This window comes from Paramormyrops kingsleyae, chromosome 3 (genome assembly GCF_048594095.1).
Source record: "Paramormyrops kingsleyae isolate MSU_618 chromosome 3, PKINGS_0.4, whole genome shotgun sequence".
In the NCBI taxonomy this organism is placed as follows: Eukaryota; Metazoa; Chordata; class Actinopteri; order Osteoglossiformes; family Mormyridae; genus Paramormyrops; species Paramormyrops kingsleyae.
In genome coordinates this window covers 32,806,632-32,818,463 of record NC_132799.1, presented here as the reverse complement: position 1 = coordinate 32,818,463, position 11,832 = coordinate 32,806,632, and positions in this window count along the sequence as shown.

Here is an 11,832-nt window from a genome sequence, read left to right as displayed (position 1 = left end):
GCAGTGCACTATGCAGTGCACTATGCAGTGCCAGGGAGGACAATGTCAGCATGAGGGGATCAGCATTTTTAAGAGCACAGACAAATCCCTTAATTACATGCAAATTAATTGAATAAGAACACTTACCTAATAATAATCAAAACCCATGTTATGTTCCCCAAGGAAGATTCCTCCCGTTGAAGTTACTGAACGTGCAGTGTTTTGCAGCAGTAAAACGTTAGAGAACAGAAGGGCAGGTTTTATTTGAAAAGCAGAGACTCTTTGGCCTCTTGAAAGCAACAGGAAATTTTCAGACGTACAGAACAATAACAGAATAAATAAAGCCGGTGGAAAAAAAAGACAGAATTTATACATCGGGGGGAGTGTGGGTTTTCGGGGGACAGGGAAGGTCAGGGGGCTAAGCTCTGCAAGTCACTGGTAAGTAACTACGTTGAGAGTATAAAGCAAGTGGGTTTTGGAGAGAAAGATCCGGAACAATGGCTCATTTCAGGGGTTTATCGTTTGGCTCGTTAATCTGCAAGCTGCGTGTTTTACCTCCCTGCACCCAGAAGGTGCCAATAAAATCTCCCCATCCTACCATTCAGTCTGTTTTCACAGTGTTATGCTTGCTCAGACATTGCAATATCGTCTACTGATAGAGCCTGACAAGTAACTGACCAAAGAAAAGATCTTTTACAAAGTCACCTATTTACTATAGTCATGTTTGTACTAGTTTACATTTTCCTTCATGTTTGTCATTTCTATGGATTACTTTATATTGCTAATTTTAGCATCTTAACATTTATAGCTAGATAACTATTTAACTAACCTTATTACTGTGAATGTGAAGCGAGGTTATTTTGTGTCTTCTTGACACTGACATGATTGCTTCATTGACGGCTGTATAAAGTGAATTCTATCTGTTTTTGGTTTATTTTGTGAAGTTTTTTCTGAGAAAATGACTTTTTCATGATACATGTTTTTCATTGGACAGCGATGATATTCTTTTTCTCACTTGATTGGCTGCAGGTTCAAATCTGACTTTCCCAGCACACGGACCATCAAACCGCAGCCATAACACCGTCCGCTGTGGTTCTGGAAGATCGCAGTAAGCTATTGTGAACTGCCTTGTTGGAGCAGCGTTCAGTGTTCAGGGCCCTAAGCAAAATTTCATTAACCTAGTTGTCATTTGTCATCTTGCTTTCCATTCTGACATGCTGATCATATGTGGGGGCCCCCTGGTGGCCACAGGGCCCTAAGCAGTTTACTTATAGGCTGCATGCATATATGCAGACCTGCCATTTCTATAGGTCATAACAACCAGGGACACTAGAAGCCTGAACTGTCAGTGCCCCATAATACAACTATTGCACACGCATTCAACAAATTTCCTTCATGCCTGCCCCCCACCCTACCTCCTGCCACAATTTCACTGGTTCATGGCACTGCCCTGCTGTAAAGACTATGAATTGCGTCACATGCAATGGTGGGGGGGGGGGGGGTTGATATTTAACGAACCACAGAAACGAGTACCAAGATGCATTGTGGGATTTTATTGCTTTTGTTAAATGAAAAAGTCTGCTTTGAGAATAGCGATGGGAGATTATTTTTCCTATTTCCTGGGTGTATTCAGATTTAACGAGCAGTCGCCCTCCCACAAATGTGCAGAGAGTGTGCGAGCACCCTGAATGAGTCACGACATGGAAAGAAAGGGAGATTAATCCACACCCCGGGGTAAGCGAGCCTGCCACCTCACTTTCCGTAGGGCCTGAGATCTGAGGGCTGCACTGATGCTAATGCATCCAGATAGAAAGAAGCGTCTTTTCTATTCTGTCTTCCGTTGTATAACATTCAGGTAGGAGCTGAATGCTTTTGTGCATCACAATTGCTCATATTTGCCACTGACCTCCCAGGTTGGGGGTACAGAGTCTCAATGACCACACCCCCATCTCCCCTGATCTCCCTGTGGTCAGAGACTCTTTCAAAGCAATGAATGGGTCTCAAATAGCTCCTTAATAAAATACAAACCCTGCATGGGCAAACAGAGGGGAATAGATTTCTGCAGCTGTATGTGACAAAGCTTCACTTACTGAGACCGTATTTACAAGGGGGCCGAGAGTCTCACGCCACCTTGTAGAAATGCTGTATAATTCAGAAGGCTTTGCCTTAAATGAAACCCAGGGGCTCTAAAATAAATGCAACAATCTCAAGTGAGAACTGGCTAGATAAAAAATGTATTAAAAAGAACAGATCTTTCACAGAATGTGAAGGCTTAAAAGAGCTATTTGGCTCTGATGATGTAGATGAAGGGAATGAATTGCAGATGTCACACAAATTAATTAAGTCCGGTTTGAGAGAGATCATGTCACTAGAGGTAACTAGTTAAGCATAACAATCCTATACTCAGTAATGTTAATTATAACAATGGAAATGTATGAAAGTTACCGGTAATTCGTTTTGAAATAATAGCCATTCATAGCAAAAACCTTAGTGCAAAATGGAAATGATGTATGCCTTGTGTGTTTATAAGGAAAGGCAATTTAATCATGTCGCTGGCTCTTGAATGCACTGGTGTGGTTGGAAAATAATTTGAGGATTTAATCTCAATTGCTATGGACTTAGAAACAATAACAATGCTAATTTCTCGATTAATTTGTATTCTATTTCACCATTTAGATGTTCACTCGATCATACAAAGGAATCAGTCATAGCATGGCAATTATTTTTTTATTGAGCAGCTGCAAAAATAATGAGGGGAAAAAAAATTAAAGCAAAGTTGTTGAAATTAATTTTCTTTTCATCTTCCTTTTAAGGAATTACATTTGGGTTATGAATCCAATTTAGTTCCTGTGTAAATTGTGAATGTACGAGGACTGTGCCCTTCAGTTAATGAATGTTACTTTCACATTTTTATTATTTTCTTGAAAGCACAAGTGTTGCAACAATAAAAATGTTTTTTTTTTTTTAATCTGTGTTCTGAATTCCATCAATTTAAAAACATTCTCTAAGTGCCTTTCTCCCCTTTTAATGTACAGATCAGTTTCGACCTTCAGAACAGTCTTGGGTACCTGCAGAGCCAGTTGTGAGTCCTTGGTCACATGGAACGCTGTCACACAGCAGTCTCACTTCTGATTGGCCAATCGGTGTAAGGATTACAGTAGCAAGTCTGCATGACATCAGCATTTGTTTTTTTGAGGGCGGCGTGCTGAGGCCTAGCCAGTACCCATCAATAAAGAGCTTTCCCAAAGTCAGTCAATCAGATGCTGATTCCTGGCATTAAACTCTCTCACCACCTTTCAATTAGGCCAGACTGACTCATACAAATCGAGAGAGCGACTGTTATAAAATTAGCCAGTAATAACCCCCCCCCCCTCCCATTTATGCGACATGACAGTGACTGGCAAGCGATGCTGGCAGAGAGACAGCAGAGGAGTTTGGGGGACGTCAGATCCCCACATGAAAACCAACCTGTCAGTCCTGATGAAAGAGTTTTGACACCGAGCAAAATGAGCACGATCCTTAACGATCTTTAACGAGCAGGCTTGGTCGCGGGAGGGCCCCACGGTGTGCAGTCACAAAGCCTGTCATGGGGAGGTTAGGCTAGATCCTGATCTGGGGGAAATTATATAAACTACCTGCCACAACCACCCACTCCACAAGGGGGCGCTAAAGTCACTTCTCTCTATTTCAGTATGTCTTGTACTTCAGGGACTGAATAAAAACTACTACTATAATTTTATTATAATTTATAGTGCTTTTAAGAATCACTTTTTGCTTTGATTAATTGATAAAACCAAGGTTTAATGTCAAGTTAGTTTGACTGTAGGTCAATGGGCCACAAACCTGGGTCAGAATTTGTAGACGTCCAGCCACTGAACAAACATGTTGACCTCAAATGCATTACACCCGTTTATCACTTTTATGTGTCGTGATGCCATCTTTTTCATATGCTTGTACATTTAATGCACCTAAGGAGTGGGATGGGAGGGGGCAAGTGTCTGACCAATCAGAAGGAAGGGGTGGGGCTTGTAAAGCTCCAAAACTACTGCATACAACGTACCTTCATAGACAGAAATCTCCTCCAGGACTTTGAGAGTGAGGCTAAGTGAAACGAGCAACGTGTTCCACGGAGGGGGGCGGAGATAAATTCTGTGTGGAACGGACCCCTCCCCCTCTCTGAGGGCCGATTTCATTGCTCAGCCTCCCTGAAGGTCACATGACTTCCTCTTGGAATCGTCAGAAGCTCCCATGAGCAGACGGGGCACTCTGCCTGGGGGCTGTGACAACATGGGCTCCCTGTGAGCACACAGAGGCAGATCTTTCCGGGCTTTGAGGGGGTGTGGGCTGTGGGGGGGGCCGTCGTTTTTGCATCCTTCATCCCAACTGGCTACTGCTTCCCTACCCACCACATTTTCCTATGTGCTCCCCACGACTTGCAGGAGGGAAGCTATTTTTGTGGTGTCAGTTAAGCGCTATAAATCCCCTCGGGGGGGCAACTGAGATCCTCAGAAGGCCAAACAGCCCACACCCTCCCTTTCCCTAGAGCACTACAACTGTTACGTCAGGAGGAGACTGACGTGGCCGAGGCAGAGTGGACCAGACCCCCCTCCCCATACGCACACACACTGCCCACCCCATATGCCCTTCTCTATGTGAAGAAGCCGTGAATTCTGGGCCAACTTTCAGTCCCTCCCTGCCACTCGATCTCCCATCATCCAGAAAATTCTCTCCCTGTGGAGTGCATCTTTGTGCTGTTCTCCAGCTCCGTCACCAGGTGACCTTATAGCAACCTTTATCAGGGAGATGGTGTCTTCACGCACAGGCCGATGACGCCGCTGCGGATTCAAGCAGCCGCCTTAGAGCACACCCCCAGAGACGCCACCATCACCCCAACCCCCCCTCCCGTCGCCAGCCCGTTGTTAAAAACCGCGCGGCGTTCAGCCTGAAGACACGCAGATGGTAAACGACTTCCCAAGAGCGAGAACACGAATGGTGGTAAATTACATTCGCTGGCCGGAGACCTCAAGGGCCAAAAACCGAGGCCTACATGGGAGGGGCTTGTGGTGATGGAGCCCATTGAATCTTCATCATGTACGTGTGTGTCTGTGTGTGTGCGAGTGACATCACGCCGGTGAGCATTTGCTCAGCTGGTCTCCGACTTTAAACCTGGGTAGGACTGACGCAAGCCTGCAAGGTCAGCACAAGGAGCGCAGCTGTCAGCCTGTATCTCCCACTGGATAGGCAGGAATTAGAGGAAGATCTGGATTTTTCCCCCCCATTGTAGATTTTACTCAAGTACACATTTATGCAATACACTTTGGGGGGGGGGGGGAGACAACTAATCAGGCTTACATGGCCAGGGGACCCCCCAAGTGGGTCATCTAAGCTATTTTTTGAGCCAAAAGAGAAATGAGAAAGAATTAAAAACAATGCGACAGCAATAATCTGCTAATATGAGAAGGGGGGGCTAGTGATAAATTTTGCAGAGCGAGGGGGAAGAATTGATGATTACGGATGAATCAGTCAGATTTAAAGATGTCCATTTTTCCAAGGCGAGGCCCCTAATTTTGTCGGGGCCCAGGGCAGCCTGTCCATTAATCGGTCCTAACCCTAACCCTGACCCTGACCCTAACCCTGACCCTCCTCCTTGCAGCCCATGTTCCTCCTGACTCGCGACCAGACAGACAGTAGATGCTTACGCTTCATGTCCCGCGGTGTCCCAATCTGGTATGGAGCCCACAAACTGGTGGTCGACAGCCCGGTGCTCAGCACAGCCACGCCACGAGAGGTCCAGCTGTCTCCGACGCTCTCTCTGGCTACGCAGTGCCGGCTCACTCTCCGTATGGCACGTGCCTCCGGCCCACCGAATCCGGTGCTAGGCCAGAGCGACCCGGAGGGATGCCGGGGCATTTTGAGTGAGCCCGCTGTGAGGCGGCAATGGTGAAGACAGAAGGGCACCGACCTCGCCAGATGCAGCCTGACTGGCAAAGTGGCTCAGGAACAGCAACTGCACACAGGTGGCGCTCAAGAGCTTGGGGTTCATAACATTCATAATAAATGTGAAAAATTCCTTTTCCTTACATTTAAAACTGGGGCTAAATAATCTCATAAATACACATCAGGGGCTGAAATACTCTCTCGATTGCTCATGCGAAACTGCATGCAAGCTCTCCTGTGTGTCTCCAACGCCCTGCTAAGTTTTTCAGTGGGAACCTCCAGAGTTTATTTATGGAGGAAGTGACCTGGATTTCAGCATCTGTGACAGTGCTTTAGGAACACACATCCTCACGACGAGTTCTCACCACAGCATCGCTTCACTTTGCATTTAATTTATGCATCTGGGTCTCCGGTTGCCATGGAAAAGAGAACATAATGCCGTCGCACTGAAATTCTCAGATAAATTGCTGGTGTAATATTAATCTTTTGCTGGAGAACACATTTCTTACCAGCTGGTTATTTTATTATGAATTATAAAAAGAAGAAAAGTTAGCTTAAATTGAAAAATAACTAGCTATTTTATTGTTTCTCTTTTGGGTTCACTTTGATTAGACAAGACTGACAGCTTTTGAAAAAAACATGGACTGTTTGATGTTCTAGAGACATACTGAATGCAGATTTGGTTGCATTTCATTGTTAGACATCAAAATAAACATGTTTATTTTCTGTAAAATAGGACTCTTTGAAAACATAATACTGCCATCATCTGGTCGAATATGGAACTGCAACAGAGATAAATAACTTTAATGCACCTGTCTATCCATCCATCGTCTATAACTACCAGTGCGGGGTTGTGGTGAGCCTGGAACCTATCCCTGGAAGAACAGTGCACAAGGCAGGGGACATCCTGGGTGACATGCTATCTATCACAAGGCACACATACTCACAGCAAATTAGGAACATGAGTTCAACTGAGAGCATGGCTTTTGGAGAAACTGGAGTACCTGGGGGAAATCCATACAAACACAGGAAAAATATGCAAACTCTGCACACACCCAGCCAAGGACTTCCATGAAGACACAGTAGCACCCAATGAGCCTCGCAACATCCAGAAAAAAAAACAAACATACATCGACTGAACACATAGTAAGATCAAACAGCCATGTTTGTACAGCAAATTGGATCCTTGTTATATGAGTTGAGCGCTCAGGCTTGGTATCATTGTCGACTGTCGATCAGACATAGTGAGGACCCATAAAGTAGCTACAGAGAGCGTGGTACAGGTTGCAAAGCCTCATTTCACACAACATACTTCCCATAGCACGGAAATGCTGATGCATGCGTGAGTCACGCTCCAGCGCTAACAGAACGTTTAGCTTTCAAGAAGGCTGATAAAACCAAGCCTTCAAGGGCCAGCTAACACAACCACCTCTGTTTCCTACCTAAGGACAGCCTGCCCTAATTCTGCATGGTGGTGATGGTGATTAAGATCCCAGACACTGAACCCAGAAGACTGCTGGTTCTGGTCCCAGGAAGGACTGTCTGTGAGGCTAACTACTGAGCTGTAGTATTAAAGTCAGAAATTTATTGCAATGATGGGCAACTGTTACAGTTTTTCCTCAATTGCTTTGGAGCAATTTTCAAATGACAATTAACATTTGCAAAACAACAAGTTTAATCCCAGCACCATAATGTCACTTCTGCACAGTAGAACATCATTTCTCATTGCTTCACACAAATTTCCAAATGTTTTATTATACATATGCAAGTGATTTTGTACAATTTTCAGTTGCATCAGGCTTGCTGGTCAAAATAGATTATGTAGTTTTCCATTGTAATAATTTTACACCGAAAACTGTACTGTAAATGTGTGTGATCGTTGTGTTAGACACCACAGGCAAATCAGATAACCAAGCTGTCAAAATGATTTAAAAATATATTCCATAAATTGCAGTGACATACCATTGCTGTGTTTTTGGTTCTCATAGTACATGATTTTGTTGTTATTTTGTTGTTCTTGCACCGAAATTTTGTTTTTGTGTTATACAGTGCTGTGTGGCTTTTTTGTTTGCTATTGTACCGTGTCTTAAGATGTGAAGTTACATGTACATGCAAGTGCTTCCTCTTGCCAGTGAACTTTACATACAGTGATGTAGAGCCTCGCAGTGTTAACACTGGTGTCTTTGACATGAATAATTAAGTCTGTAAATGATCAGTCAGTAACAATGAGAAAGTGGTAACCGGCTATCATGCAAGATTTTTGGAGCTAAAGATCACGCTTATGCTGTTTGACAGTTTATCGAAAGATTTTTGACTCTCATGACTAAAACGATGCAGACTGCACTTTGCTGGCACTGACTAATTCATTGGTGGAATTCTTTGCTATGAAGACATGAGTTAATTGGTATGGGTAAGTTACAAGCTTTGCAGCTAAACCAGAACATGGTGCTACATGCATGAACTGTTGTATGAAATGCTCTTATAGTCTTGAGAATGTTAAGTATGTTTCAGTCATGTTTCAGCTGCAGGGAGTTTAGGAACTGTAGCGGCTTGGATCGAAAAAAGGGTTAACAGACAGGAAGCAGTGGGTAGTTATTACAGGCACAATGTCACAGTGGGCCTGCGTTCATAGTGGGGTACCGCAGGGTTCAATTTTAGGACCACTATTGTTCCTAATTTACATTAATGATATTGACACCTATACATACAGTAAACTGGTTAAATTTGCAGACGACACCAAGGTGGGTGGTGTAGCAGTTACGAAACTAGCAGCACAGAGGCTACAACAGGATCTTGATTTAATTAGCGACTGGGCTGATACCTGGTAGATGACATTTAAGGTAGATAAATATAATGCTATGATTATACAATTCCTTGGTAAGACCCCACCTAGAATATTGTGCGCAGATTTGGTCACCATACCTTATAAAGGACTTTGCTGCCTTGGAAAAGGTTCAGTGTAGGGCTACAAGAATGATTCCTGTTCTTAGAGGAATGTCTTATAAGGAGAGGTTAGCTGAGCTGAATCTGTTCAGCCTTACGCAAAGGAGATTATGACCCATGTATATAAAATTCTAACAGGTCTGGATGCTGTTCAGCCAAATGGCTATTTCAATATTAGTTTAAACACTAGAACTCATGGCCATAGGTGGAAATTAGCGGGAGAACATTTTAAAATGAATTTGAGAAAGCACTTATTTACACAGCATGTAGTTAGAGTATGGAATAGTCTTCATGCTAGTGTAGCGGAAGCTAAAACCCTGAATTCCTTTAAATCAGAGCTAGATAAGATTTTAACAACTCTGAGCTATTAGTTAAGTTCTCCCCAAATGAGCTTGATGGGCTGAATGGCCTCCTCTCGTTTGTAATTTTTTTATGCTCTTATGTTTATGTTTATTGCCAAAGCAATTGAGAAAAACTGTAAAATCAGTAGTGTGTACTTTGTAATGTACATTTTGTAGGGTGCACTCAGTAGGCTACAGTATATGCAGTAGCATTAGAGTTGAGGTTACCAGTACAATTAGGATTAATTTCACCTGACACAAGGCCATGTTTAAGGTTAGAGTTACAGCTAGGATTATGGTTGACATGGGTTTAGAATTAGGTTTGAAACTGCTTCCATTGCTTTAACTATATCTTTTGTTCTTTTTGAAGCAAGGACACCTCCATGTGGAATTAAGTGGAATTGTCTTTTTTTCAGCTTTATTGTTCATTTGATCTGAAGTAGACCTAAAATGTTCCAAAAATAATCTCTACAATTTGGTTGAAAACAAATAGTGCAAGATTCCTGAAATCATCAGGTTGTGTATGTGTATATATTTCGAGATGGCCGATAAAACCAAAGCTGAGGGCCAGCTAACATGAACACCTTTGCTGTCTTTGTAGGGACAGCCTGCTCTGGATCTGCATGGGTAACAAGCAACACAGTGATTAAGACTGCAGACACTGAACCCAGAAGACAGCTGGTTCTGGTCCCAATGGGACAGCCCTGTAGTCCTCTGAAGCTACCTACTGAGCTGTCGCATTAAAGTCGGAAATTTATCACAATGATAGTCATAGGCAGTTGACCATTGGCTCGGCTCAGTAGGCTAAAACTCTATGCCTGTGACCAGAAGGTTGTTGGTTTAAGACTGGCCTTGGCAGAATAATCACAATTGTGGGCCCTTATGCGAGACCCAGCTCTCTGGGTGATGCTGCAGGTAGCTGCCTTTTACTACTAAGTTTGCGTTCAGCTACTATGTATCATGGAGAGCAAGATGGGGCAGCCAAAAAGAGATTCCCCCCCAAAGGGATCAGTAAAGTATCGCCATTTCATTGCTTATCTTAAGATATTGTATAATTGTTGTGTTTTATTTTAATGTGTTGTTTCTCCATTTTCCATCTTTCAACGTGTGCATCTAAGGTTATCTAAATCACATTTTGTGGGAAGTCTGGGTCTGCTCTAGAGAGGAGTCCAAGGTGGTCTACAGAAGAGGAGGTACTTTTGACTTGACTTGAAGATCCTGACTAGTATGTCCTTTAGGCTTTAGCTCATACGATATGCTTAAATGATTCTATATTTAATTCATTCTAGATGTGCTGGGTAAGGTCCTTGCTAGGTTCATCCTCAATAGGATCCGCGATCACTTGCTCGCCTACCAGTGACCAGAGCAGTCTGGTTTTACAGCTAAAAAATCTACCATCAACTGCATCCTGGTATTGAGGTTCTCATATAGCACAAACACAAATATCAGCAGAGTTTCTTTGCAGCCGTTGTTGATTTTTGTAAAGCATTCAACTCAGTCGATCAAGCTGCCCCGGAAGTTACTGGACATCATGGCTGGCCTGTACACTGCTACAGTGAATGCAGTGAGGCAGAACCTCTGCGTTCTTACCAGTTGATTCTTGGTTTCATCAGGGGTGTGTTTTTGCTCCTATTCTGTTCAGTGCTCGCATCGACTGGATGTTGGGCAGGGTCACGGGGTCCGGCGGCTGTGGGGCATCTGTTGCTGAAAAAGGATTCGCTGATCTTGACTTTGCCGACGATGCTGTGATCTTCGCGGAGTCAATGGAGTTTGTGATCGGGGCTCTAGAGAGACCGAGTGAGGAGTCTGAGTGCCTGGGCTTGCAAGTGCCTTGGAAAAAAAAAAAAAACCAAGATCCAGGCCTTTAATGACCTCTTGGGCACAGCTATCAGCAGCGTGTCTGTCTGCAGAGAGAATGTCAACCGCGTCAAGAGGTTCACTAACCTCGGCAGCGACATTCATGTCTCTGGTGACTCTTCCTATGAAGTCAGCAGATGGATTGGGAGAGCATGGAGGGTCATGAGGTCACTGGAAAGGGGTGTGTGGCGCTCTTGATATCTTTGAAAGAGGAGGAAAGTCCAAATCTTCAGAGTGCTGGTGTTCCCTGTCTTGCTGTATGGCTGTGAGACACAGATAGAAGGCAGGTGGATGGCCATTTACAGAGGGTGAGATTGTGTCGGCCTGGGGGGGGGGGGTTGCCAAACAGGATCCTGATGTGTTTCGTCGTGTGGTGGTACCCCAAAGTGCTGTGAAAGTGCACGCTCCCCAATCAGACAGATATGTCTGTTTGTTTTGTGTTGAAAAATCCGTCTGATTAAATAATTTAGCTGTTTCGATTGTCCTAAAAAGGTGGTAATGGGTGGGATGACATCTTTGGAGTCTGGCACTGTCCGTGTCCCTTTCTTCAGACTGTTTCATGTTAATTTGATGGACCTTAACAACCTTTTGGAGTTTGTGTTGCTTCATGGAAATGTTCATTTGAGCTGTAACTTAATTAGATCCCTGAATTTATGCGTTGGATGGTTGCTTGTTTTATGTAATAGAGTTTCCCTGTTTTGTCCTATGACAGTTTCCCATGCCATAAAGCATCACCGTGTCATTTCCTGCCGGATCCATCTAAAATCACCATCCA